The sequence below is a fragment of the Pyrgilauda ruficollis genome, unplaced genomic scaffold (assembly GCF_017590135.1).
Source record: "Pyrgilauda ruficollis isolate IOZ18807 unplaced genomic scaffold, ASM1759013v1 scaffold10, whole genome shotgun sequence".
NCBI lineage: Eukaryota > Metazoa > Chordata > Aves > Passeriformes > Passeridae > Pyrgilauda > Pyrgilauda ruficollis.
Window position 1 is genome coordinate 16,776,843 of NW_024508101.1, and position 6,901 is coordinate 16,783,743.

Consider the following 6,901-nt stretch of genomic DNA (forward strand, 5'->3'; position numbering starts at 1 on the left):
GCAGCAAGGAGGGAGGCATAAGGAGAAGGGAGAGTGGTTCCGGTTTGGTGGGTCTGGTCAGGATGGGGGGATGGTGCCTGGCACCACACGGCTGAGTGCACTGGGGCATGTGAGCACCCCAAACGTCGCCACCCCAAATGTGACCACTCCCAAACGTGGCCACCCCAAGTGGAGCCAGCACCAAACGGGAAAGGTCGTTATGTAACAGGAGGGACATGCAGCCCTGCCAGGAGTCATCGGTGCAAAACCTCGCAGGGAACTGCACCGAGCCGTTCTCCTTCTGCCAGGCAGTGCCAGCTGGGAGGGAGATACTTCGGAAGCGAGTGCGGGATAAGAGATATTCCTTAAAAGAAAAAAGCCAATCCTAAAACATATCTGAAAAAAATAAAGGCAAGGAGCAGAAAGTTGCACAGAGGAATGCGGAGGACTCGCTGGGTGGTTCACCCTCAGTGTGTGGCTAAGGCAGGGGCATTCTGGGCTCTTTGCCTCACCTGGGCAGTGATAAGTGCTGCTGGTCTTGCCAGTTGTGTTGCTTCAGACAGGGAAAATCCAGGTGGGAGCCTGAGCGGGAGGCTGCAGTCTTGCCTGGTAGTGGGCTCTGTCTTGCTGGGCTGCAATGGCTGCTCACAGGGACACTGTAACATCCAGTGGGCTTCGGGGATGCTACAGCTGTGGGCAGGCTTCTGTCTGTAAGATCTCTGTGAGCTTTCACACAGAGAGTGTGAAAAAAATAACTCTTTAGTGAAATTGTGCTCATTTTCCTTTACATTTTTCTCAGTTTCCCTCGCTAGAGCGTCACAACCCCTCTGCTTTGGATTCTGCCAGTGAAAAGTTGTCGTAGCTGCTTGGACAATTTAAAATTAAATACCTGTGGGGCTGTTTAGTCTGCTGTAGTGAGAGGAGCCGAGGAGGCCATGCAGGTCTGCTGTCTGTCCAATTCTGGCACTGCTCCTCCATTACTGTCCAGTGTCTGTGTTGGCTGTTGTGCGGTGCTGGGGGGTTCCAGGGGCTTTGGGGGTCCTGGAGCATGCGGAGCTGCTGGGTGGAGCAGCAGGGTCTGTAGCACTGGCCATCCACGCTCCTCTCCTGCCAGAAACACCAGGTTGTTTTTTCCGGCCATGCTCCAGCCCTCGCACACTGAGCTGATGCTCCTGCGCCTCCTGGGAAGCTGCTGCTGGGGAGCTGCCCTCCCTTGCAATTAATTAAAGCAATTAAAGAGGTGGGCCAAGTGGGGCTGTGCTGTGGAGCAGCAGTGGGATGGGGACGATGCTGAGCTATGCCAGTGTTTAAAACTTAAGCGTGGGAGGGGTGTGGGGGGCTGAGATGACACTGAGGGTTTTTAATTCAAGGTAGCAAGGTGGCAATGAAGGGAAATCAGGCCTCGAGAAGAAAGTCGCTTTGGTGAGGTGCGGGAGTGAGCACATAAGACAGACCATATGTTGTGAAAGGTTCAGCAGAGCACAGGGTGTGCTGGCCAAGCAGTGAGTGTGCAGTGCAAAAGGTGCTGCTCCAGAAATCTCAAGTGGTCAGAGAAAGGGAGTTTCTCTCAATATCAGAGCAATTATTTTTTGTCCTCTGAATTAAGTAAGTAAAATCCACATATAAGCCAGTGAAAACTATAGTAGTGTGACTTTTCTGTGTCATTTTCTACAGTGTGCTTTGTGTTACCCAGAGAAATAGCCTGAATACCTTATAGGGGTTGCCCTGGATTTTGGGGTCTTGTGTTTAAATCCATAATAACAGTTTCTAAGAACCCTGCATCCACTGTGAAGATACTTCAGAGAGTAGAAACCACAAATAGGAGTAGCATCCTCTCACTAAGTTGCAACGTCTACCACTATTTATAAACTTTGATTTTTTGCTTGCATGCTTTGCCGAGGCACGGGGGAGCCAGAGGTTGGAGGGAAGCTGGGAGCAGTGCTCAGCTCTGGGGTGGTTTGGCTCTGCCAGCAGGATGCAGCTCTGGAAAGGCCAGCATGGTGCAGGGCTGCATCAGGCAGGGTGTTTTCAGTGCAGACCTCACCCTTGTGCAAGGAGCTGCTGGAATCTCACCTGAGGAGGCTGTGCTTGACTCTGGTACAAGGAGAGATTGAATCTGAGGAGGGAGGGAAGGGTTGCTGCTGGTCTGCTCAGACAAACAGGGCCTCTAGCCTGAAAGGAGGTGAATGGCTGGGGCATCGTTAACCTGTAGGATCAAAGGGACCCAGATTGGTTGCTGATGCATTTGGACAGAAAGCTTTCCAGTGCCTGGCAAGTTCTAGTCTGTTCCTGCAGAGAGACCCCCTAAGCAGAAGGGACAAGCTCATTTCACTGGATGGATGGATGGATGGATGGATGGATGGATGGATGGATGGATGAAAAAGACTTGGATGGCAGAGCAGGGATGATCCCAAATTCAGAACTGTAGCTTGGGGCACAGAGCTTTACATGGCTGGTTTTCCTGGTAACCTGCAGAAAGACTTTATTGCTGCTTCTGATTGTGTGTGCCTGATTTATGCTGGATCCATTCAGGTTTTTGGTCTCTCTGCTGCTCAGCTGTGGAGCTTGTAAAAACCTCTTTTTGACACCTGGATGCATGAGCTCAGGCTGAAGGATGGGAGAGGGGAAGAGGGACAGTCTCCTGGGGAGCACTGAGGACCAGCCACAAATTCAGGGGCTGTCTGTGGGAGCAGCAGTGCCTTCAGCACCACTGTTTCTCTGGAGCTGGGCGATGCACATTGCGAGCAGCCAGGCGGGCTGCAGGCTGTGAGGCTGGCAGGGAGCTTGCTTCCATGACACACTGGCAGAGGTGCCAGGACCTTTGTTTTCCACACTGTGGGTCGTACCCCAGTATTTCTTAAGCCTCAAGATAGGCTGTGAGCTGAAGGTCTTGAAGCACCCAAGAGGGAATATCTCCAGTACTGCGTGGTAGCACCTTTGGCATGGGTTGTGAGCTCCCTCAGAGCCTTCCCTTGGCTTGGAACAATGGCAAGGCAAGTGCTGATCCTGTTTAGCCTGCTGTACATTCAGCATTGCTCTGTTTGGCAGGTGATGGAGCTTGAAGTAAAAAATCTGGTGATAGGGAAGAGTATAGGAGAAACAGAACTGGAAGAAAAAATCAGAGAAACTTTGGACAAACCATTGCAGTTTGGATGTTCCTTTTACCCTCTGAGTAGCACACTTGAGTGTGCTTGTTTGCTTGCCATAAGGTACCATCACAATGAGAGACAAGAAGTTTATACATAAAGATAATTGTTTTTAAAAAAGCAACTTGGCCTCTTTCTTTTTAAATGGGCACTTTTCCCAAGCTTGCAGAAACGAGCAGTCGATGTCCACTTTCATATGACTGTGCTAGAGATAAAACCATACTGTGTGATGAGAAGTCAGGCTGTGGAGAGGGCTCACGCTCACCTGGAGGGCCCAGAGAGCCAGCTCCATCCTCATTTCCGTGCTCTGCTCTCCCCAAAGGCTCTGAGCCCTGCACAGGATGGGGCAGAAGCATCACCATCAGACGCATTGCTGGGAATTTCCTCCAATATTAAAATAGTTTTTCCCTGGCTGAGCCATGGACTGGCAGTCTGGAAAAGCCTGCCATGCTTCTGCACTTATTGAGCATTCGTTTATTTGCTGCAAGACATTTGGAGGGTCAGGAGGAAACTGAGGCTGGGTTTAAGTGAGGAGGGGAAAAACAGATCCTCGGTGTTTTGAGATCATTAAACTTGTGTGAGCAAAACAAAAAGCAAAAGGAGTAGAAAATGGTGTACATGATGGATTGAATCAAAATATTTGTGGTATTAAATACCCCATTGGGCTTCAGTTTATCTTCTCTCATGATGGGCAGGCGGTGCTGGCTGTGACACAGTGCTTTGCGTACTTGTGATTGCTCTGACAGCAGCCATTAGGCCACTGAATCCAGACGGCACAATTCTGGGTGCTTAAGTAACTCCAAAACCTCTTCTGGGAACGTGCTCATCAATATTCACAGTGTTTGGCATCAATTATTAATGCCTTTATTTCCAAAACAAATACACAGATTTGCAGTCTGCCTCACAGGCTGGGGTTTCTCTCTGCGGGATCCAGCCTGGATGGTTCGCTGTGGGCATGGATCTTTACCCCTCACTGTTGCTGGCTGAGGGGCTCCTGGGGATGTCCCTGCAGTGTCCACTTCTGCTCAGAAAGGATATAGAAGAATTTGGAAGGATTAATATCCTTTGCTGTGTTGGCTTGTGCTGGAAAGTTGGAGGAGTCCTTGACTTCTTCAGGTACAATTGGAAGCTATGGCAGGGCCGCTTCCTTTGCACTGGAAAGCTGAGTGCTGATGGTCAGCCTTCTAGTGGAAGGTGTTTCTGCCCTTGGCAGGGGATGGGAACTAGGTGATCCTTAGGGTCTCTTCCAACTCAAGCCATCCTGATTCTTCTGCTGATGCTCAGGAATGGAGCCACAGCTCAAGTGGCCACATCCATTGGGGCTGGTGGGTCCCTCCACATTGTTGCTCATGTTGAGCTGGCTTCTGCCTCTCCACTTCTGCTTCTCCAGCATGCTGCAATAAAGCTGTTTCTTTTCTCTGCTGTGTGAATCAAGCACATATTTGATGTTTCCCATCATGTCTCCAATTCAGTGCAAACAGATAGTCAGTGCTGTGGCATATTCCTGCAGTTTATATGAGTTTGGGGAATACTTGATGTGCATCTGGACTGGCAGAACACCACAGCCTGCCTGCCACACAGCCTCTCTGCACAGCCGTCTTCACCGCTTCCCCGGCTGGGGCTGGCACTGTGGCTGGCCCAGGGTGTTTTTCCAGCAATCCTTTTCCAATATCAGGCTAATTTCCTAGCGTATGAGGTGCCCCTTGGGAAGGATGGGACAGGCAGTCAGGGTGCAGAGAGTGCTTCCCAAGAGCAGGTAGCTCAGCAGGGTGAAACGGTTTCATGGCAAAGGCGTTACCGTTTTTCGCTAAATGTGACAATGACATTATCACGTGGACTTAGCTGTTGAGCGCCGCTGCTCCAGGATGTTCCTTGGGGTTTTTTTTGGCTAGTGAGTGACAGTAAGTGCTGATGGTCATCCCGGTCCCACACATCGTAAACTGTTATTCATCTTGAATTTGAGATCCTCGCTGTTGAGCCATCACTGTGTTTTCAAATGTCTGTTTGAATGACAGATTTGTTATTTTTGTATCAGTCTATGAGCACGACTATTCCTACGAACAAGTTTTTTTGTCTTTTTTCGTGCTTGGAGGTGCTAAGCTCTGGCATGACCCTGAGGTGCTGCTGTGCAGCCTGTCAGTCATTGATGAGCACGCCATACCGCTTTTCATGTCACCGATGCTGGGAAGTTTTTATCAATGTTGTGAGCTGCCTCCTCTCTGAGAGCAGCCAGCACCTCCAATGTGCTGTTTAGGAGCCTGTAAGAGCAATCAGCATCGCTGGACTCTAGTAACGCTGGCCTGGGCTTTATGGCGTGCCTGGAAGAGATGTTCTTGAGGTGCTCTGCTCATGTTTAATACCAAAGGTGACTTAACTACACTGATGGTCGTGTCTCACTCATTCCTGGCCTCTGCAGCTTTCCTAGTGTGTGTTTGATATTGAAGAGTGACCCCAGCCCCATTAAGAGACTGGGAACAGTGGGTTGGGAGGACAGGAGACAGCAGCTCCCTGCCCTTGTTGAGCTCCCCAGAGACAAGTCAAGGAAAGCACCTCTGAATGCAATTTTTATTTTGTTTTTTCTTTTTATCTGTGTAAGTGCCATGGTTTGGCTGGAGATGGAGAGGGAATGCACCCTCCAGCCTGGCTGCTGGCACTGGGTGGCAAAGATGGTTATGGTGGCTCATGGCTAGCAAAGACACACCTCTGCAGTTCAGAGGCCCTAGCCAAATGAAATGGATGTTAAGAGTGAGGATAAATAAGTGTAGAAGCAGTTTACCAGGCAGAATAATGGGATATGTGATCATAGAAGGTTTAAGTAAAACCATCGCCTTTGAATATACAAAGTTGCCCGCGGTCCAAAACTATGTTTCTGTGATGAGCAGCAGATTAGCTGTTCTTACTGGCTTCATTCCCCCCTGAAGATGTGATTAATTAGTTTGATGCATTCTCTTTTTTCAAAAATGATTTAGTTGTGTTTCTAGGTCATTGTCTATAGAAGAAAAATGTTGGTATATTTAATGCAGTAGAGTGAATTAGGCATCTTCTAAGAGAAGCTACAACACAAACCCCTCTCCTGCCCAGTGTGTTCCCAGACCTCTCTCCTGTCCTTAGCACAGGAAGAAAGAGCCTTTACACCTTCTCCCTAGAGCAAGAAGATGAACATCTCCATGTGGAGACTGTCAGTGCTCCCTGGGCTGGGCACGGTTGTCCAAGAACCAAGTGACTGCAATGGGCTGTGTGGGGTACTGCTGGGGAAAGGTGGAAGCACAGGGCTGGGGGAAACCTCGGCCATTACTTGCTGGTAGACACCATTAGACACCCCATCACAGCCCCACTAACGAGGTAATGACTGAGATCTTAAATGAGACACTGTTCTCTTACGGAGGCAGACTGAGAGAGCTGGGGTTGTTGGGTCTGGAGAAGAAAAGGCTCCAGGGGGCCCTTAGAGCCACCTGGACCTCTTCTCTCATCATGTGTAGGTCCTCATGAGAAGAGCACTTCCTGTCCTCTTGGAGGGTTTCCTCTTTTTTGATAGCTATAACTGAACTTAGAGCAAGCAGATGCTGCATAGAAAACGCATCCATGCTGCTTAAGAAATGTTGCAGAATTTTGAGGGTTTTTGGGCATGTGTGACTAACTGTTCTTCACTCGATTCCAGGACTTGACAGGGACCACAGGCTCTCAGACATGACAAAGCAGTTTCCCACGCTGAATAGCTTTCAGATGAGGATTTGACAGCTCCTCTGAAGGACGTAGAAGAAAAATCACCGTGAATC